Below are 22,925 nucleotides of genomic sequence, written 5' to 3' on the forward strand. Positions count from 1 at the left end.
CTTATGTATGTCATGTAACATTTAATGCTGGATAAAAGAACGCCTCTTCACAAGCTCACTTCTGACATCTGTATTTGTATTGGAGCCGTCCTTCCCCTAACTGTTGGAAACCCAAAGTTTCTTGTATAGGGGAACTACTCTTCTTAAATATGGAAGGGGAGGCACTCGCTCTAAAGTGGTTTTCCACAGCAAAACGCTTTTACATTGAAAACGGTGTTAGGAAACATGGTGAGACATCACAGATTGTGTGTGTAGAGTACCTCTGCCTTTTATGCTGCATGAAGGAATGCCTCTCAACATTCTCAATTTTCAGAAATATATGAGTATGGAAGCCGTACTTCACCTAGCTTGTTGGAAACCCAGAGTTTCAGTCCAAAGTAAACTACACTGCTTTCATATATATGGGGATGTACTGGCACCAACACGGTTTTTTACTGTAAACCACTTTTATTTGAAAACGGCTTTGAGAAACATGCTGAGAAATCAGAGTAATTATTTCTGTATGTCACTTAACCTTCAATGCTGGATGAAAGAACGCCTCTCCACAAGCTCACTTCTGACATCTGAGTTTGTGTTGGAGCCGTCCTTCAGCTAACTTGTTGGAAATCCAGAGTTTCTGGTATAGGGGAACTACGCTACTTACATATCTAAGGGGAGACACTAGCTCCAACGCGGTTTTCCACAGCAAACTGGTTTTACATTGAAAAAGGCATTAGAAAACATGCTTAGAAATCAGAGAATTTGTGTCTAGAATACCTCTGCCTTTTATGCTGCATGAAGGAACGCCTCTCAACATGCTCAATTATCAGATCTGTACGAGTGTGAAAGCCGTTCTTCACCTAGCTTTTTGGAAACCCAGTGTTTCAGTCCAAGGTAAACTACCTTGCTTTCCAATATATGGGGATGTACTAGCACGAACTCGATTTTTCACTGCAATCGGCTTTTACTTGAAACCGGCTTTGAGAAACATGCTGAGAAATCAGAGTACTTGTTTCTGTATGTAACTTAACCTTCAAGGTTGGATGAAAGAGGCCTCTCCACAAGCCCACTTTTGACATCTGAATTTCTCTTGGAGCTGTCCTTCACCTAACTTGTTGGAACCCCAGAGTTTCTTGTATAGGGGAACTACGCTACTTACATATGTAAGGGGGGGCTCACTCTCCAACTTCGTTTTCAGATCAAACTGCTTTTACATTGAAACTGGCATAAGAAACATGCTCAGAAATCAGAGAATGTGTGTCTAGAAGTCCCTCTGCCTTTTATGCTGGATGAAGGAACGCCTCTCCACATGCTCAACGTTCAGGAATGTAGGAGTGTGGAAGCCGCCTTTCACCTAGCTTGTTGGAAACCCAGATTTTCAGTCCAAGGTAAATTTCGCTGCTTTCATATATATGGGGACGTACTAGCATGAACTCAGTTTTTCACTGCAAACCGCTTTTACTTGAAACCGGGTTTAAGAAACATACTGAGAAATCAGAGAACGTGTTTGTACATTTCACTCTGCCTTTTATGTTTACTGTGAAACGCTGGTTTGAAAGAAAAATCACTTTGCTTTGGTAAACTGCTTTGAATCGAGTTCCTCCACTTTGATATGTAAATTGGGTAGTTCCTGTTTTCCAGAAGCTCTGGTTTTCCAACATGTTAGGAGAAGGACGTCTCCAACACAAATTCAAATGTCAGAAGTGATCTTGTGGAGAGGCATTCTTTCATCCAGCATTGAAGGTTAAGTGACATACAGAAATAATTACTCTGAATTCTCAGCATGTTTCCTAATGCCAGTTTCTAAGGAAGAGTGGTTTGCTGTGGAAAACCGCTTTGGAGCGAGAGCCTCTGCTTAGATATGTAAGCAGCGTAGTTCCCTTAGACCAGAAACCCTTGTTTTCGAAGAAGTTATGTGAAGAATAGCTCCAACTCACATTTAGATGTCAGAAGTGAGCATGTTGGGAGGCGTTCCTCCTTCCACCATTGAAGGTTAAGTGACATACTGAAACACTCACTCGATTTCTTAGCATGTTTCTGAAATCCGTTTCAAGTAAAAACGTCTTGCAGTGGAAATGAGAGTTGGTGCTAGTTCGTTCGCATATATATGAAAGCAGCGTTGTTTCCCTAGTCCAGAAACTGTTGGTTCCCAACGAGCTAGGTGAAGGACGGCTTCCATACATATACAGATTTGAAAATAGAGCATGTGCAGAGGCCTTATTTCACCCAGCATAAAAGGCAGAGTGACATGTAGAAACACATTCTCTGATTTCTCAGCGTGTTTACTAACGCCGATTTGAAAGTAAAAGTGGTTTGCTTAGGAAAACCGCGTTGGAGTGACTGCCTTCGGTTCGATATGTAAGTAGCGTAGTTCCCCTAGACCAGAAAGTCTGGGTTTCCAACAAGTAAGGTGAAGGACACCTCCAATACACATTCAAATGTCAGAAGTTATCATGTGGAGAGGCGTTCTTTCATCCAACATTGACGGTTAAGTGACATACAGAAACACTTACTGTGATTTCTCAGTGTGTTTTTCAGAGCCGGTTGCAAGTAAACGCGGTTTGCAGTGAAAAACCGTTTTGGTACTAGTGAATCCCGATAGATATGTATGTAGCGTAGTTTCCCTACCCCAGAAACTGTGGGTTCCCAATTAGCTAGTTGAAGGACAGCTTCCAAACGCATACATTATCTAAAAATTGAGCATGTGGTGTGGAGTTCTTTCATACAGCATAAAAGGTGGAGTGACATATAGAAACACTAACTCTGATTTCTCAGCATGATTCTGAAAGCCGGCTTCAAGTAAAAGCTCTTTGGAATGGAAAAGCCAACTGGAGCTTGTGCCTCCCCTTATATAAGTAAGTACCGTAATTCCCAGAGGCCAGAAACGCTGGGTTCTCAAAAACCTAGGTGAAAGTTGGCTTCCACTCACATATGTTTCCAAAATGGAACAAGTGTAGAAGAATTCCTTTATCTCACCTAAACAGCAAGGCTACATCTCAAGCACTTACCATGATTTCTCTGCATGTTTACTTGAGTAGATTTAAAGCTAAAAGCATTTTTTGCTCAGAAACCTAGTTAGAGCTTATTCCTGCTGTTATATATATCAGTCGGGCAGTGCCCCAACACCACAATTCTGTGTTTCCAGCAGTGTTGGTGAAGGATGGCTTCCACACACATTCAGTTTTCTCTCCTCCTCACTCTTCTGCTTAGACATCAATGCAGGTTGTGTATTGTGGAAGCCAAGGAAATTTTTTTTCATTTAGGATCAGCCTCGGAGAAAATTGAGACCTGCTTCTGCTTCTCTTCCCTGTTAGATTTCCTCTTGGTGCATTACCAATCCTCAAGAATGAGTTCCTTTAACCAAGTAATTATTTCAAAAAAATGAGCAGTTTTCCATAGGGCCATTACTTCTTTTATATTCTTGCTTTTTAATACCTCTCTTCCATCTCTTTATCTCCAGGTGTCTTATTTCTATGTCCTTTGGATTGGGCTGATGGCTAATCAGCATTAGTGTAGAAATTGTTGCTTGATATTACTATCTATATTCTTTCCATGGATATTTGATTTATCATTGGATTTTCGGGAAGATAGTTTCTTTGAAAAAATTCTGGTAAGTAACTTGTGGGAGACTCTGATTCTCTTGGTCTAGAACTATAATGCTTAATTTCTGAATAAGTGATACTTTCACAGAGCTCAAAATTCCAAAGGTTTGAGTGCCACCACTGTCCTGAAGACTTTCAAACTTTTCTTTGGGGGCACTCAGAACTGAGTGTGTGTGTGTGTGTGTGTGTGTGTGTGTGTGTGTGTGTGTGTGTGTGTCCGTCCTTCTGGACTTAGTTTAGCCTGAAATGAGCAAAGGCAAGTACCCCCCATTTTACACAATCAACAGACGACTTTCACAATTTGATACCTTTTAAAAATATATGAACTGTAATGTTGTAGAATTTTACAAGAGGCAGTGACCTTCAGGACTGTCAGCAATGGAGGCAGAAAAGTTGGAGGGACAGCAGGTGCTCGTGCTCAGTGGCTGAAGTCACACAACATCCACGGCCACCTCTGGTTAATCTTATAGAGTGAGTGCTGTCTGCAGGCTTTCAGGGCTGTGCCCCCCTCCCACCAAACATATATATTAGGAAAAGTTGTGAGCCTCAGTATGAGAAACAATAAAGAATTAGTAGGAGAAATTGAGTTTATTGTTTTTAAAAGAAAAATTAGCATCCAGGTAGTTTAATTTCAGCCCCTAATAGACTGATGTTTTGACATTCACAAGGATGCATAAACACCTGCAAGATCATGGGGCAGGACCGGAGACTCTGAAGCAGCAATCACCACACACAACTTCCACTGCTGTCCTTGACAGCCTTATAGAATTACTTGATTAAGAAAAGGCCATAGATGTTAAATATCATCATTTTGAGAAACCAGTTCTTTTGAAATCTTATATACTAATGTAACTGAATTGGATAAAGAAATGCTAAATGTGTAATAAAGTATCCAAAGAGGTAATGATTACTGAAAACACCACAAATTGAAGAGGACCACAGCATAATGTGCATATATATTTTAATGATCTGGAAGAATCAGCTCAGCAGTGTATTCGAGACATCTAGAGATGATGTCAAAAGTGGGTGTCCTTGGATAGCTTTTTGTGAATGTTAGAGAGAAGTCAGGATCAGGTACACAAATTTAGTTTAAGAACAAAAGGTGAAACATATTTCTTTTCAAAAATCTATTCTGTCTGGTTAGAAATCATCAAATCCAGGGTCAAGGGAAGGAAAAAAAAACCTAGTGACCACATGACTGTTTCAGGAGCTGGTAGTAAAATGGCAGTTGACAATTGTGTAAATTAGATATGATCTTGATGTCCAACTGACCCAAAGATTTTTAGTCCATGTGCCAAAAATATATCAAGGAATAAATAGTGATCTATGTTTTATCAGCTCTGTTATCCCCCCTTCAAGCCTGCATTCTGATTGGGAAACTAAGAACTTCTACTGCAGGGAGGGGGATTTTCAAAAATGGAGTGTCCCCCAACCGAGAAAATAAAGAAAATGTAGCCATACACTGTAGAGACACAGGGAGATCTGTTGAGCCAGATGACACTTGCTTTACTGTCAACTAGTAGGAGGTGCAGCTTTTTGATGACTTGGGTACCATGTTGCTGCCTTTCTCAAGATATTGCCCACAGCTCTTGAGAAGCGATGAAGTGGGGCCAAGGAATTAGCCTCTGAATGCCCTTTGCCATGGATGTTGTCTCTATTCTCCACTTTTAAGCTTTAGCTTAGACAAGTTGCAGTGTCTTGCCAAGTGAGCTACAGACAGTAAGTGCGTCTTGAAGCACACGGCTCTTTCCTCCTCACTGCAGCAGAGAACCTCTGCATTGGAGCATCCTGAGATGTCATCGATGGTCATTTTTCATGTTAGGAATCAGTAAGGATGCTATGTCCACATGGATGAGGAGGGAAAGATTTCAGTCTCTAAAGTGGCAATGATGGGTTGACCTTTTCACTTAAAGAGTCTCAGATCAACAAATGCGTGTCTGTTCTGGACCAAGAAGAAACAAGTGTTTGAAAAAGAATAGCTTGAAAGGTCAGTGGGACATGTCAGGCATCTTCTTCATGTCCTCAAGTTTGGGTATCCAACACGGTTTTCCTATCCTGAGTGATACTGACAATTTGCCGTGCTCTGTGCCTCATGTATACCAAAGGCTTTCCTAAATAAAATATCTAGAAATGGTAACATTCTTGATATGTGTTAAACCGGGGGAGGTGAAGGATTCAAAATTAGTCCCTAATGTGCATTGATATTTTTAAAGACATCAATTTTTTAGAAACTTTTGAAGAATTAAAGTGACAGAAAATTACAAAGCACCTTTTTCCTTCTGGTAAGAAAGGGTTCTGTATTCCTTTATTGATGAATCTAACATAGAATCACTACTAATATTTTTTGTATTGTACTTAGTGTTTACAGAGTGATTCACAGATATTCTGCTATTTCATCTGTTCAATGACCTCTGGAAGATAAGATTTCCTAGTTATGCTTTTTAATGTTTATTTTTAACTCAGTCTAAAAGCAGATTGATTGAGCTCCATTTGCTCAATTTAGAAGGCTGGACTGATTAATTGTGTCAGAACATTCCAGGAGGCAGAGGAAAGGAAGAGACAGGGGTTCTACACGGTGGAAGCTGCTCCTGAAATGATTTGACCAGCAGTCTTATCCATTTTTCCCAAGGCTGCAAACAAAACATAACCTAAGACAAGGAAAACAGGGAGCCCATGTGACTCCAGCCTTGGCACGTAGAGTCACGGCTGTCCTTCTGTGCCTTGGAGAGGAGGATGCTTTGGGTCTCTGTTCTACAAACTCTGTTTTGCTTTATCTCCACAGTGTCTTGTTTTACCGGCATATGCTGAAACTTGATTTACATTTCATAGCATTAAAACAAAAATCAAGATCTCTTTATCATTTATTAACTATTTGGTAAATAGTTTTGGTGAATATTTAACTTTATTATTAGGTCTTACCATGGCAGTGTACAACACCTAGCTCCCCAGATAACAGCAGTGGCTTAAACATGCTAAAATTGTATTTCCCTCTTACATAAAGAAGTCAAGCAATCAGTAGCCCAGGGCTGGTTTGCATGATGGCCCCTGGGTCAGAGAACAAGATGCCTGTTATCTTCAGCCCATCAACCTGATGGCCCAAAGTGGCTGCCTGAGGGTCCACCATCAGGTCCACATTCCAGGCAGCAGAGAGGAGGGAAGAAAGGTGATTCAGTTCCCTTTTGGGATGGTTCTGTAAAGTCCCAGGTAGCTTTCCTGCTTTTATCTTCCTTTAGACAGAGGGCTGAGAGAAAGTTTGCTATGAGGTAAGCTCAACTCAGGACCAGCCTTCTCCCTCGAGGGGAGGGGAGGGAGTGGGCGGGGAGGAACCGATCATCCTGCACATGTTGTAAGACACCACGATGAGCCGCCAGGGGCCTCTGCAGTCCGTCCATTGCTTCTGGATGCACTGAGCGGTTGGTAACAGTTGAGATTTTCACGTAGAGGTGTGTGTATGCTTGAACAATTGCTCGGTTCATTTAAACTAGTGGCTACCAGAGCACGTTGGAGAACACATTTGTTCTCACCTTCTAGCCAGTGACCCTCCCACCAGGTTTCTGTCCTACTGTTCATTTCCACGTTATTTTCCAAGACTTCTGGAGGAAATGTAAGCAGCCTGATGCTCAAATGCTTTTCTGTGTGATTCCCCCCTTGTTCTTTGAAGGAACAACAAATTGCCTAGAGAAGAGTGGACAAAATTCCAACCCTCCATTTCTTTAAAGCTCTGAGATTTGGTGTTAGGAAATAGAAGAAAATTCCAGAAACACCCTTAAGAAACATTATTTCTTTCAAATGTGATTTGGAACAGCAAAGGACAATATATTTTATAGAACAAATTTTAAGACAACTGAATTGGCAGTAAGTTCGCATAATGAAACTTCCAACAAGTCTTTATATTTCTCCTGGAAATTCCTTGGATCTTGGTGTAAATTATTAATTAATATCAGCTTTCTATTCTTTCTCTTCCTGTAGTTGTAGAGTTAACTTCAAAATAGCTTGTTGTGTCACTGAGAAAGCCTCCTGGTCAGCCTTCTAGTTAAACAGCTTGTGTGCGTTTCGGTGGCAGGTGTGCTAAATAGTAGTTTTCAGGCACTTGAGGGATGCCCATCATACCAGCACTGTGGGAGCCTATTTCTCACCCACGACCAGGTGAGACCTTCCTTTCCTCCACTGCCTCGCCCAGCCCCCCTCATTCTGGTTCTTTCTCACCACCCATTTTCATCAGGTTCAGCCCTGCACCAGCAGAGCAAGTCTTGGTTTCTCAAAGACCAGGATCTTAGTTCTAGGCTTTCTGTTAAAGGACAGTGTATAAAATCAGGCAAATTTATGTGTCTTTTGAGGCCTCAGGATCTCTGCAATTAAAACAAGAACTTGAGTTACAATACTATACTTTTCCACTTCTGAATGTCTATAACTCCACACAATGGATTTTTTATTAATTAGCTAAAAATTTTTCCAGAATATATTTTCCTAAGATTCACAAATATCTGTTACTTTATATTTAAAGATGCTATATTTAAGAAATGGAATAATTATTTACCTTTAAAAAGTAATTTAAGTCAAGAAATGTTTGATACTGAATGTTTACTATGAGTTCAAGTATGTAAGCTTAATTTTTGTGGTACTGTCGATAAACCACACAATGTGAGAGTTGTGGGTTAAGTTTTATCTGGGGCAAAATGAGGACCAGAGCCCAGTTGTCAGCATCTCACAGAGCTCGGAGGAACTGTTCTGAAGTTGAGGGGGAGTTCAGCATTATATGAGATTTCATTGAAGGCGGACATGCAGTCAAGTATACGTTAAGTCAGAGGCTGCTGCTAGTCGAGGAACAGGTGTCTCTTTTAATGATTTTAGTGCTTTTCTAGATAGGAGGAGATGCAAGAATTTGGGCTCATAAAATTTCCTGAAAATGTCTAACTATTTGAAGGATTTTCTGCCCATTTTCCCAGAGCACAGAGCACCCCATTCCTGATCTCCACGCTGAACTACTTTCAGAGGGTGTTCAAGGTCAGCAGCTGCAGCGGCTCATTACTTAATCAAATCAGAGGCAGATGACAAGTGCCAATTTTTAGTTGACAATATGTATATATTGTAGGAAAAAATGTTACTTTCCAACCCTACCCCTGTTTTACTTTTAGTTAGAGCTCAACTGACAACTGTTAGATGACTTAAGTCAGACGAGGGGTGAAGGAGTCGTCTCTTGAGCCGGCCAGTGCTCTATGTCAGCCTCCTTGATCACATTCAGTTTTCTTTCTGTTCAAACAGCATGCATCTGATTTTATGAAGTTTGGAGCCTGTCCTGAGCACATGGGGTCTGGAGGTGGCCATGTTCCTGTGGTCTTTGTATATTCTGTGAATTATGGTGTGAATCTTTATGTGCCCAAGCTTCATCATAATTTCAAACTTTAAGGATTTAAATATGGGAGATGGATGCCAAGTTCTGGGAATAGATTTTCAGGATAACACCCAGGATTGGTAAAAAGTAGGGAGAATGGATACAGCCTTTAAAAAAGAAATGTTATTTTACAATTTCTGGCAGATAAATTAAAGTCCTTGTTGGGATTCTATCAGGAATGTTTAATTGGGAGACCTACCTCCAATTTTCATGAAATAAAATAATTTTATTATTTGTTTAGTGCCTACTGTCTAACAAATAAGTATCCCCTTTGCATATAGTTTTATCGTTTAATCTCTACAAAGATTCCCTGGAGAACACACGTGTCACAGGTGAGGGAACCAAGACCATCCAGGGTAAGTGGCTGGAAGGCAGATGGACTGGAGGGCTTACCCTCCTTCAGGCTGAGACAGAGACACCAAGGTTTATTGGCAAGCATGTAGCTGAAGTGGTTTATTTAATACTTTGCTTCCTTGATGAATTGGATCTCTTGAAATTGTTTATGTCTGGCTTATCTTCCCCTCTCTCCTCTGCCTCAGGACTTCTCCTCGTAAGTAGTATGAATTCAGCCTGAACTGATTCAGGAAAATCAGAAAATAAAAAATTAGCCCACACAAATGACTGCTTAGTCCTTGTAATTCGGTACTTCCTAAAACTCTCAGAAACGCAAGGAAGGTGTGTTACCTCGGGGACTGAGTGCATTTGAAGAGTGAGAAATGTTAAGTGTGATCTGGTAAAGGCACAGGCGCTATAGACAAAGATCCGGGTTTGGATCCTTGCTCCATCAAGTACTGGAAACATGACCACCTAAAAGCCTCAGTTTCTTCATGTGTTAAATGGGCTGATGGACCTCACCTCCAAGTGGTCAAGTCAAAATGAGATGGTACAAGTGACTCTCAGGCAGAATGCTTGGCAAAGTGCTAGTTGCTCTTGCTGCTTTATAATGTCCTCTTAGGTAATTCCGTTGTCCATTGGCTTGAGAATACCTCCTCATTTGATTTAAGAAAAATAGCATGCCTTAAGAATTTTAAAAATAAGGAATGAAGATTTACTGATTAATGCTGGGTGTATTTTTATAGGTCATTTGTTTAAAAAAAAGTAGGAGTTCTCTAAAGAGAATTTATTCAGTGTGCCAAGAATATGATTCAGTTAAAAATGATTTTCCTTTAAATACTTTTCAGAAATTTTCTGTGATATTTTTCTTGAATAGTACTTGAAGATTTCTGAGGAGGTTTTACATTTAGAAAAGTTTATTCTTGTAACAATTGACACATTAAATAAATGATTCATATCCCTGGACAGCATAAAGCCCTGGCTTTTTTTTTAATATATATAATTTTGGTGGTTAGTTCTATGACATTTTATTGGGTAGAAGTATCTCCCATTTCCATTTTACAGGCAGAGAAGATGAGTCATACAATACTCACTATACAAGAGCAGCAGAGGCTGATTAATTTGGGCAGAAGAGTAGAAGGGTGTGGAGGAAAAAATCCTTGACTCGCAAACTGGACGCATTCTGCGGTGCTGTGCAGCTGAAACGGATTTGATTTTGCTTCTGGGTTGTCCTAGGTTTCGGCGCATGTGCCTGGAAATGTCTCTCGGGCAAAGATGCTTATTTAAGAAGGTTGTCATTGTAAATGTTCTTAAGAGGATTAAACAAATTCCACAGCAAATAAATGAACATGTTTGGAAGGTTCTCCACCCTCATGTAATTTTCAGAAAACAGACATGATTCACTTGCTAAACCAAACACACAGGTACAATAATGAGCCTGGCTCACATGACTGGACAACACGGAGGGAGCCTCATCTATTGGCGTGGGTTATGCTGCAGGAACTGCACCTGAAATTTTAATTAGAATTTATTTACAGCGAGTGCTGCTTCCGCGTTTTTCTCCCTAAAGTAAGGAAGCGCCCTCCTTGCCTGACCATTAGTCTGCAGAGCCCTGCGCTCACACACTCCCCTGTTCATCAGGAGGCTGATGGAACCAGTTTGCTTAGACACACTTAGCTACACTCGCAGTGGGGATCATCAGTCTCTTCTGTGTGTTGACCTCCACGTGCAGGGGAGAAAATCGACTTTTGCTGCCAACAAAGGCTAATTGACTACCAGTTGTTTCAGAGGGACTGTGATGTTGAAAACTGGTGTCCCATTCATTTTTATATGTTGGATGCTGACTAATTGCACGGTGACACCCCCACTGTAAGTACACCCACCAGGGAGGGTGTCGGAGTTTGAATCTGTGTGTTTTAGTATTCAGATCCTGGCACTGGTCAGCTTTCAGTGTTCTCGCTGGGTTTGGGAGACTGTTTCTGGAGCGATTTCTTTGGTTTCCAATAAATTTGCAAAGCCGTCTCCTTCAGTGGAGTTCTGATGAGTTGAGTTGGGAGGGGCATGTAAAATTGGGGCGGGCAGAGAGGTGCAATGAAAACTAGCCACCATCTGGTTACCTCTCATTTTTTATGGGCCAAAAATGCTTGTCTTCTTTTCTTTTCTCCTCCATCCATCCCTTCAGGTCAGGGAGTCGTCTTCAAGAATTTCTTCCTAAAATGTAAAGTAATGATGAAGGCAGTGTGTTTCTGTGGTTGATTTCATTTGATTTGCGTTCATTGTTAAAGATTTTCTGGTGAGGTTCTTATGAGCTCTTAAAAGCTGGAAGAGCAGCAATACCAAGGAGAGAAAGTCAGAGAAACTGTGAGGCCCCTGTGAGGTCTGGGGGACGAGGCCCCTGTGAGGCCCCTGTGAGGCCCCTGTGAGGTCTAGGGGACGAGGGCAGGAGGTGGGGCAGAGGCAGCACCGTGGCCTCCCCTGTAGCCCTGAGGGCAACGTGCGCATGTAAAGCCAGCGTCTCTTGTCACCATGTGTTCTAACAGGACTCCCACTAAGTGAATGTGAGGAGATTTGGGGAGGCCTTACCTTTTACCCTCTTGTCATACATCTTTAATGCTGACTGTATTTATTCAAGATGACACAGAGATCACCTGCAGAGCTTGAGGGAGCGGTGCTTGCTTCCTGTCTTGCCCGCCCCAGGCTCACTCATTAGACTCCTGATTCTTGCAGGCACTGCAGTGCCCGTGGGGGGTGCTCTGCTCCCCTCGGGGGGAACTCTGCTCCTCGGGGAGCTGGGCCTGGAGTGCTCACATTGGAGCAGGTCGCATCAGCGCTGATCCCTCTCCACGTGTTGAGCCCTTGGTGTAAGTAGTAGAGGTGGGATCCAGAGTCTTCCTTTGTCTACAGAGTTCCCCAGTAAAGCCAACTTGGAGGAAAGAAAGAAAATGCCTACTGTTCCATGACTGTGTCCTAAGGGTTTAAAGCTCACTACGGAGCACACGTGAGATCTCATCCAGTAAATACTCTGGGATCTTGACTCTGACTTGTCATGAATTTGGCATTCTCATAATGTTATTTCTCTTAAAATATGTCTAAGCAATCATTTTTGTGTGATGGTTATGTGTGCGTAAGTGTCCTGAAGAAACTGTTGTGGATGGAAGTGTGGGCATCAGTGGTACCAGAAGGGCTGGTGGCCCTGGGGGCTGCCCGAGCTGCACACCATTTGTTACCAGCAGTCTTTCAGGTCGCATCTTATTCCAGAGCTCACCGGGGCTCCCATCTCTCACTACGTGTCTTGAGACAATATCTGTTCAGAGGGGAAAGGGGTGCTTCCAAGTATGGGTTCTGGGGTTCCCAGTCTAAAGGTGGCACTGGCACAAATCCTTTATTCATGGAGTAATGAAGCCCCCCAGTCTCGTGGCTAATTGGGCCTCCCTGTCCTTCTTCATGTTAGGAGCAGGAGGGCTTGGGTTAGGCCCCCAAACCTGTTTTTTGGTGAGCTTTCAGCCCTATCACACCACTTGGGTTGTCCCATTTCAGTCACATGACTTTGATTTTTGCAGGTAGATGTGAATCCTGGACAGTGCCTGGGACTTCCAGGTTTCCCCTACAGTAGGGACACTGAAGAAAGTTCACACCGTATGGTGTGTTCAGGGGCCTCGAGGACAAGTAGGGACCCACAGAAAGATGTCTGGATGGGTGGCGATCAGGCCCGAGTCTTGGAAGGACAGAGATTCCATTACTGTTTCAACAGTGAAATTGAGGGAGTAATTCTGGAAGGTCTGATGCAACTGAGATTAAAATTATTATACGGTTTTTATTGTTAGAAGTAGTGGTTTTTAACCCTTAGACCCAGTGATCCCTATTTATAATAAATATTTTGTAACCTTTCTTTTCTGGTGCCCGGAAGTGAACATCATAGAAAATGTAACCTAACTATAAATATAATAAACAAATAGACAGGTAGATGGAAAGATGTGGTACCTAAATTCTTATATTATGGGGTATTTTATATTTATGCTAATTAGTGACCTCTCAGGACAAAAGGCACATACAAAGGGAGTCACTTCTAATAAACTATTTTTCCAAGCCTTAACTAACTGGGAAACAAGTGGCTTCACAATGTTTGAGCACCTCCCAGGTCCCCGGGGAAATCTCCTTGTCAGAGTTACACTTGCTGATGGTGTCCTGTGCCAAGTGCAAGCAAATGCGGTTCGGAAGCTGCCCAGAGGCTGACTCCGGGGATTCCTTCTCCATCGCAGCTGTGAGGGAGCCTTGCCTTTCCTGACCACAACCACAGAGGCGATTTTGAATCTCTTAAAACTGCCATACCAGTGTATATCACAACCCTCACAAGATACGTTGAATAAACTAGAAAACTTTAAGTGCCTCCTTTAGGATAGAAATAGAATATAAAATAAATCATGATTTAAAAAATTCTAGTGCCCGAATAAGTGCTACATTACACTGGCTGCATTATAAGGTTAGACAACTTCATTACCGCTTTACATACCACATCTTCTAGTTAGATTTTATTTATCTTTTTTTCCCTAAAGAAAAAAAATCATTTGATGAGTTCTCGTGTCAGAGGTGACGAGCAGAGAGCAAGTGTAAAACCGGGAATCGTGATGCTGGTCAGTCTAATATCAGCTTCGTCACTGCGCAGATCATCTTTACTCATCTTACTGCACTTTTTGGAATCACCTTCTCACTTGGAAAAACCCCTGTGTCAGTTGGATTTGTTAGTAAAACAATTTTTTTCTTACCTAGAACATCAGTGATGTTTCCAAGATGATAAAAAAATTTTGCCCATGGCATTTAAACAGTTGCTTGTTCTCGTAATTCATGGCTCACGGTCTCGTATTTGTCACAATTGGAGAACTGTGTTTTCTGTGTGCAAATTCTCATTGCTTTGGTGACACAGGGACACTTGTCCTTACTGGATGGAGTATGATAGTAGTTGTTTGCATTCTCTCCCTAAATCTGGAGTCCTGTGTTATGTTTCCTGTTAACTTAAAAAATAGGAATATTGTTATTTACCTAAATGTCTAACTTCACACCAGTGATGCATATCAAATTGGTCCAAATAGGAATTCCAATATTAAATGAGACAGTAATTTCACAACTCACTTTTCCAAAAATTTGGATTGATGGTTCAATTCTACCAGGGGCATTAGCTGTTTTAATTGAATCAATCATTGCTTTCTTCAATAAAATTTTCCATTCCATCTGCTCTTTTGGTTTATTGTTCTTCAGTGTTTCATTTGCTTTCTTTCCCAAAAATATATGATTTTGGCTTTTGTCATTGAAAATCCTTGCTGGTTTTGCTACCTCATGCTGGAGAGGAAGGCTTGTGACTGTTTTATAGTCACTGGTTTCATGGTTGTATGAGTGCTTAATGCCACGTTGCAGGGGTGTGGAGACCTAATGAAGTGTGTACATAAAAGGCTTAGTCTACACTGAGTGCAGGGTTAGTGTTCACACCCCATGTCATCAGTATCATAATTAATCCATTACAATCATCCTCTATTAATCAGTGTTATCCTTCTAACGTCTCCAGGAGAGGAAATGCAGTAGTCTAAATGCAAATCTTTGCCAAATTTTCAGTCAGTTCAAAACCTTTAAAACTTTGCTGTCAATAGGACTGTGTGCCTTCTATCCCTACTTCTGCTCCTCCTGACCCAGGACACGGTCTCCACGGCTGATGATCCACGAGACACTGGATTCTTGGTCCCATGGCTCTGTGTGTTCTGGGACATCTGGGGACTTCAGCACTGTTTTAGGGGCTTTGGGTCCCACCTCTTCATAGCATTGCTGAGATGAGATCTGTGGGTTCACCCTCATTCTTGAGTGTATGGTGCATTTTTTCTAGAACCAACACACGCCACCGTGGCAGCACTGCTTTGACCACGCCCTGGGGCAGCGTGTGCTTGTCAGTTCTTGGGTTTAAATTTTCTGTTCAAATTTCTAAAATGGGGTATATTGACAGATACACTCCATGTAAACAGAAGCTCTGTGGGGTTTTCAGCAACTTCTTAGAGCATAAATATTCCTGAAGCAGCTAATCTTCCTCCCAACAAGTGAGGAGCAAGCCGGCAAGACCTGGGTGCCTGTGGCGGCCAAGCTGTGCAGCCCAGGCTGCTCACCGAGGAGCAAGGAGAAAATCTTAGAAACCCACTTCCATGCTGTCTTTCACAGAATCTCAGAAATGAACGTTTTAATATCTAAAGAGGGGTGATTTTTTTAAATAAATTTTTTATTTTTCTCCTTTTTCAGTTTTATTAGGTAGAATTATTACAGTTCAACTTCACATACACATATTGCATGTAAATACATGTATAGAGTATACTGCATTTTTTAGTTTACATATATGTATTAATTGTTCTTTCTAAGAACAGATTAGAGCTTTAGATTTTTAAAATTACAGTTACCAGAGGAATAAGGATATCTACAAAAGAATAATAAACAGAGTATGGTAATCCAATCACAAAGGACAGTCAGATGTGCTTGCATATATTCAAGAAATCAAAATAATATTTAGTTCATTTGTGGTCTTATTATTATTGCTATTAATTTTAGATTCCTCATAAATGAAGCCATATGGCATTTTTCTTTCTTTCCACCCCACTTCACTTAGAATGACAGTCTTCAGGTCCATCCATGTTGCTGCAAATGGCATCTTTTATGGATGAGTAGTATTCCATTGTATATATGTATCACCTCGTCTTTATCCAGTCATGTGCTGATGGACATTTCTTGTTTACATGTTCCTTGTTCTATGTCCCTTCTGGCAACAATTTTGGATTTTAAATATTTTCCACCTTAAAATCCTTCCTGAAGGAGATGTGGTAACTGGAATCAAAAACAGTTACAGCACAGGGTTGTGTGTGATGGGCCCTGAGGGCTTGGTAGAAAGGTCGGCAGAAAGGATTTCAGATTCTGATCAAATGATTCCTCCTCTTGTAGCCCTGGTGACTGCCTCTCTCATGGCCTGCCGTATAAGTCTGACCAGTCCCTTCTGTGAATCCTACTGATAAAGGGCTGTGTATTGTGCACAAATTTTGTCCAATTGGTGTCATCCAGCAGGGACCTTAAGTGAGGCACCCAAGCTCCTGTGTTGGTTTCTTCCATCAGCCCTTAAATTCCTTGGGAGCCAGGACTCTCTCATTGCCCCAAGGATCCCTAATGCCTAGTGAGATGCCTGATACAGCTGGCACTTAATGAGCACATGGGTCAAATGGAAAAACCTGATCAAAGAAAAGGCCCTCATTTTTCAGATATGCCTACTTGAGTACATAGGGTAAAATGACATGTCTTCTTGGATTTGCTGTCAAATACTTCAACAAAGGACAAATAAAAGAACAAATGTCTGAATAAAGGAAATATGGAAAAGTTTGGGAATTCCTTAATCTGGGTGATGGGCTTATTGTATTATACTTACTGACGTATACTTAAGTTAGTTTATAATTTTACTGTCATTAGCTGAATAGCAAGTATTAATACATATTAATTGAAATCCTTAGAACTGACCAAACTTACCCCACACAAAATCATTAATATCCTAGTAGTTTGTCTTACAGAAATCTTTTCCCACAAAGACAGGAAAAAAGGGAAAGGCAGATCCGTGCAGTATTTCCACGTTGTCAAAAGACCAAAGGCCGACACAAAAGAAGAGATTGTAAAAAAGATAAAGAGGCTGAAATCAATGTCTGGAAAACCTAGCAAAGAATCCTAAATGGCCCAACTTAACTAACCTCAGCACTGCCGCATCAAGAATGGGGCAAATAGCACCTAGTGGATTTTTTTTTTAATAAATAAATAATGATCCACTTCCTACCACAGGCAATTATGATAAGACTGAGTATAATTTCTAACAACAAATAGTGTACAAATCATAATTTCTACTTGATTCAAACTGCTTCTTCTATAAAATTTGAATCTTTTTATTATTAAGACAGATTTGTGGCATATGACCTAGTGATAAAATTCTCAACTACCTTGTATTAAAAAAGTTCACCATAGTGAGAGTATATTACATCAACTATTCTTTTTCAGAAACCCATGTGCCTTGTCACTCTCTTTCATAAGATTTCCTGTGGAAAATTCAATCCTTCATTCAGGAAAAGGCTGAGCAATATATCTCATGGAAAACCTTCATAAACTGCAACACAAGAAAATGAAAATGACAGTGAGCAGCCCGTGAAGCCGGCAGACACACACAGCTCACGGCTGTGTTCCCGCCTCGACTTTCTGTGACCAGCAGGGAAAATGTGCATTTCAAGAAATAGACATAAACACTTTTCAGGACCTGAGCACACAATTTCCCTTTCAGGGTTTAGTGGGCTTCCATTTAATTCTATGAGAAGTGTTAAAAACAACAGAACAACAGCAGAGATAGGGTTTAAAGTAACTTTTATGTCTTAGTGAAAATAAAGCCAACTGATAGTTATCATTTTTACTTTATTTGATCTCACTCTCTTACTTTACCTCCCCAACCTCCTCCACAAAATGATGGTGAACATCCCCTCCTGGGTCAGAAGGCTAACTAGAAAGTACCAATCACATGGAGGTGTGCTTTGTTGTTTTATTTTTCAAAACAAACAAGTTTCATACATGTGATTTAAAAATTAAGATCAGAAACAAAGTCTACTCAATAAATGGTAGCCAACACATGTCGTCATAGCTGCTCATCAGGTTTGGCACCACGTTACACACTTTTACATGGACATGTGCAATGTGCTGTCATGGGAAACGGTGAGTGAGGACAGGGCCTCTGCTCTCACAGGGCACACAGCCTGGTGGGGGAGGCGGTGTTCAATCATTGCCCTTTTATTTTAATGTACTTACAAATTATGGGAAATGCTATTTAAAAAGAACAAAGTGAGTCAATGAAAGTGAAAAATACAAGGACAGTATTTAGGCTGAGGGAAGACAGGGAAACTCTTTGAAGAGCTGACACTCCACTGAGACCCAAAGGACAACTCTGGTGCTGCAGGTGAAGGGCAGGGACACACTGATAAAGGGCTGATATCCAGAAAATACCAAAATTTCTTTAAACTCAACAAGAAGGATGAATAACTTGATAAAAAAAATGAGCAAAATGCCTGAACACACACCTCATCAAACAAGAAATCTAGATGCCAAAGAAGTCTACGGAAAGATGCTCCACAGCATCTGTCATCAAGGGGATGCAGACTGAAACAGCGAGGTACCACTGCACACCTGTCAGAACTGCCAAAACGCAAAACACTGAGAGCACCGAATGCTGGTGACAATGTGGAGCGTCAGGAATTCTCATGCATTGTTGGTGGGAATGTAAAATGGCCCAGATACTTTGGAAGACGGTTTGGCAATTTTTTACAAAACTAGACGTACACCTAACATATGATCCGGCAACTGTGCTCCTTGGTGTTTACTCGATGAAATGGAAATTTATGTCCACACACAAATCTGCATACAGATGTTAATAGCAGCTTTATTCATAATCACCAGAACTCAGAAGCAACTAAGCTGTTCTTCAGTAGGTGAATGGATAAACTGTGGTCCAGCCAGAAAATGGACTATTATTTGGTGCTAAAATGAAATGAGTTATCAAGGCATGGAAAGACATGGAGGAACCTTAAATGCATATTACTAAGTGAAAGAAGCCAATCTGGGAAGGTTCTGCAACTGTCTGATTCCAACTGTATGGTGTTCTGGGAAAGGGAAAACCACAGAGACTAAAAGACCAGTGGCTGTCAGAGGCTAGAGGGGAAGGAGAAATGAATGAGGTGCAGCACGGAGCATTTTAAGGTCATTAAGACAAACTACTCTGTATGATGCTGTGACGGTGGATACATGTCATTGCACATCTGTCCAAACCCACAGAGTGCACACCACCAAGTGTAAATCCTAGTGTCAAGTATGGGCTCTGGGTGATGATGACATGTCAGTCTATGTTCACCCATTGTCACAAATGTATGCTCAGGTGCAGGCATCAATAGTGAGGAGGCTGTGGGGACAAACTGCAGTTCATACACCCAATCCAGCCCCAGCCACTGCTGTGAATAAAGCTCTGTGGGTGTGTGGACTGTCCGGCTGCTCTGGCATCTGAACCACAGAGCTGAGCAGCTGCACCAGAGATCAGGAGGTTTGCAGACCCTGAAATATTTACTCCCAAGCCCTTGACAGAAAAAGTCTGCTGAGCCCTGTTCTAAATGAATCAGAATTCACCCTGATGAGACAGGACAGCAGGGCCCAAACCAGGCATGGTTAATGGGACTGAAGCAATGTTTTAGTTCCAACACCTTTGCTGAAGTCCTGCAGGTCCAGCGACAGACTGTAGCCAGGAAGCGTCTGCAGAAGGTGTTGGTAGCAGGTCTTCCCGCCAGTCTCCTGGATGCCAGGGACCGCGCGCTGCACGGGGGCCACCCGCTTGAAGAAGGCGGACTTGCAGTGGAAGCCGATCAACTCATAGAGCTCAGAGAGGATGTTGCACTGCTGAATTCTCTCCTCGGAACGCTGAAGCACAGGGAGAAAAGCAACAAGCATCTGAACGAAACATGTAAGTGAAAAAAGACCCTTAAAAAAGGTTTTCCCTTTAAACAGAGACCCAATGACACAGGAAGTAAGAGGAAGGCTGACTTATTGCACTGATGGGACCGGATGCAGAAACGCAGGGAAGCAGCTCTGTGCAGACGCTCCAGACCCCCTCTGGGCCACACCTCTCCACGTTCCGCCTGTCCTTTTATTAGAAAGGCCCGTATTCCCTGAAATAGAGGAATCTGCTACCTAAACATGGGACACAGAGAAGGAAAAGAGGAAAAGGAAGGGAAAGTAAAGGAACAATAGTTCATCTAAACCCTAGGGTTTGGGCGGGAATTTCACCAAACACATAACCTCTCAAAGCACAGAGCACACAGTGAGAGGCTGACAGAGTGACTGCGGCTTCTTCTCCTTAAACACCAGCTACCTGCCAGCACACGCTGTGCCCATTACTGAATCATTGCAATCATCTCATAAACTATTACTACCCCGGCTCACAGGCAAGGAAATCTGAAACTCAGGGAGGAATTATTATCATCCTGGACAAAGTCCCACAGCCCAGAAGTGTCAGAGCCTCTGGCAGACCCTGGACTAAAATGCTCCTCATCAACACGGGCCCTGAGCCTCAGGCTGAGGCCACGTCAGGTCTTCACAGGCCCAGAACACGAGTCTGTGTGACTGGGAGTGGTCCCACTCGAAGTGCCAGGCCAAGACCCTCAATAAGCTATGTAATGAAACCAAATCCCAAAACTCATTTCCAACCCACTGCCCTGTCTGGGAGGACTGCTCGGCACATCTGCACTGTCACCTGTGCACAGGCTGTGCAAGGGGCCCAGACAGTGACGTGGCGTCCCAGTGGAAGTGGCTCGGAGACCGCTTCATCACAGGACAGGCTCTCCCGGCTTCCAACGTTAACTCTCCATACCATTTCCAACTGGAAAGTAAGTTTAGACTTGTTTTCCTCTCCAGAAACAAAGAGAGTGGTAACATCAGCTGGAAACTCAAGACTGAGGAAGAGTCTCCTGGCCATTTGGAAGGATAGGCTGGGGAGGGAACAGAGACAGGGATCAGAAAGACCCGTGTTCCAGTCCAAAGTCTGCACGTCACTCGCTTTGACAGTTTCCTTTTTAATAAAGGTGATAAAATCAAATTATGATTGTTGGGAAAACTAAATGAAATAACGTATGCCACTAGCATAGGTGTAAAATCCTCCATGAGTGTCCCAGAAATTGACGTGACCGTGGTTATTTACTGTCTGCCAAGTCTTGGGTGCTAAGCTCACATCAGCCAGCCAGAGATGTGCCAGAGAGTGCCTCAACAGCCAGCAGCCTTCTCCAACTTGGAAACGCACAGTGTCCGAAGAACAGGCAGTGATGGATGTTTTGGGACACTCTGGAGGTAGCATTCCAGTGATGACTTTAAAAAGCTGGGGAGAATTTAGGGGACCATACAGTTCAAATACAGAAAACTCAATCCATGTCTACAAATATTCATCTCTAGCCATGATGCTTCAGAGAGGAAATACATATTCAAACGTACATCATTTTCCCACATAAGTGCATCAAAACAATTTGGAAAGAATGTAACTTTCTTCTCTAGATCACACAGCGGGGATTACAAGGTTTGTACTGACAGCCCTACTTGTAAATCATCTGCAAACGTAACTGGGTCCACTATCAGTCATCATCATTCGAAGAGAAGGATGGAAAAGAACAAAGCCAATCTAATATGCTCCAGTCTTTTGTTTGGTTACTATGTCACAGAGGAGACGGACAGTTCAATAAGGAACCACTCTGCAGTGATCACAGAGCCGGGGAGCGGGATGGGCGGCAAGATGTGTGACGCAGCCGTAGCTGTGCCCGCGCTTCTAGGCAGGTACCCAAAGTCACCTCGACAAGGTGTCAAACGTTTATGCCCACATCCTCATCACCTGACATGTATTAAAGAGAAATGAAAACCTATAAACGGCCAATACCCTTGGTGGATACACCGTCCATAGAGCAAAGTCACAGTTTGACAACTGGCCATCCCGGTTCCCTGGGATTCATTCTTGGAGAACCTTAAAAACCACTCCTCTGTCCTCAAGAAGTGCTGCCTACTTGTCCGATATTTGGCTCAGGGAGACAGCACGTTCACTTGGACTTTAATGTCTCCACAGATTTGACTGTCTTTCTTCAGGTTCACTTGTCCATTCTGAAGAGGCCTGAGTTAAGTCCAAATTCCATAAGATCAATTACCTCCAGTGACAACTCAACGAGTCTGCAATTACAAACCAACTGAACAAGACTGTCCTCAGCTAAAAATGTCACCCACCCTTCACTGTTTTCTTAATCTCCTCTCCTGGCTAATTGCAACAGACTAACACCTCCCTCCACCAAGTTCCCCAACTATGTCAAATAGAAAGTAAGGTCCATAAAACAGGAGACAACTCCATAGTCACCTCTGAATTCCTAGCATATAGTAATGTCAATAAATAGAACTATGATTATGGCTTCTTTCCTTTAAAACCTTTCTGGTTATTTAAATGAGACCATGGAAGGAAGGTGTTTGGGTCCAGTATCTTGATCCAGAAGACTCTGGAGGCCTTTTTTGGAATGGCTGTCCACTAGTTTATTCAAAACACAACTTGTCGTTCCGGGAGGAGCTGTGATTTTCTGCCAGGAGTTTGTTGTCACTCTCATGCCACAACAGCATTAAACTAAATCCTTACTTTGGATATGCAATTTTTCCCCGCTTCCAAAAAAAATTGACTTTCCTTACTTCCTTGCCTTGAGGAATACTTTTTTTTCTTTTCTTTCTAATTCACCCTTTTGTAAAGCAGGATTCTCAGGATGTGCTTGGCCTTACATAAGAACAGCCATCCAACTCCCAGTGTGAGGCTTCGGGCTCACGTCCTGCCCTCCTGCCAGGGCAACTGAAACTCAGTTCAGGAGCCAACCAGCACCCCAGGGCTTCTAAGGCTCACGTATCTCCCAGAATCCCTGCTTTCTGGTTTGTCTTGGCTTCTGAGGATTTCCCCTCACTTTCTTGACAATTAGCTGTGCAGGTTGAAAGATGAGTAAGGTAGGTTTTATTTCTTAATCAGCATTTTAAGGAAC

Source organism: Camelus bactrianus, chromosome 25, assembly GCF_048773025.1.
Source record: "Camelus bactrianus isolate YW-2024 breed Bactrian camel chromosome 25, ASM4877302v1, whole genome shotgun sequence".
Taxonomy (NCBI): domain Eukaryota; kingdom Metazoa; phylum Chordata; class Mammalia; order Artiodactyla; family Camelidae; genus Camelus; species Camelus bactrianus.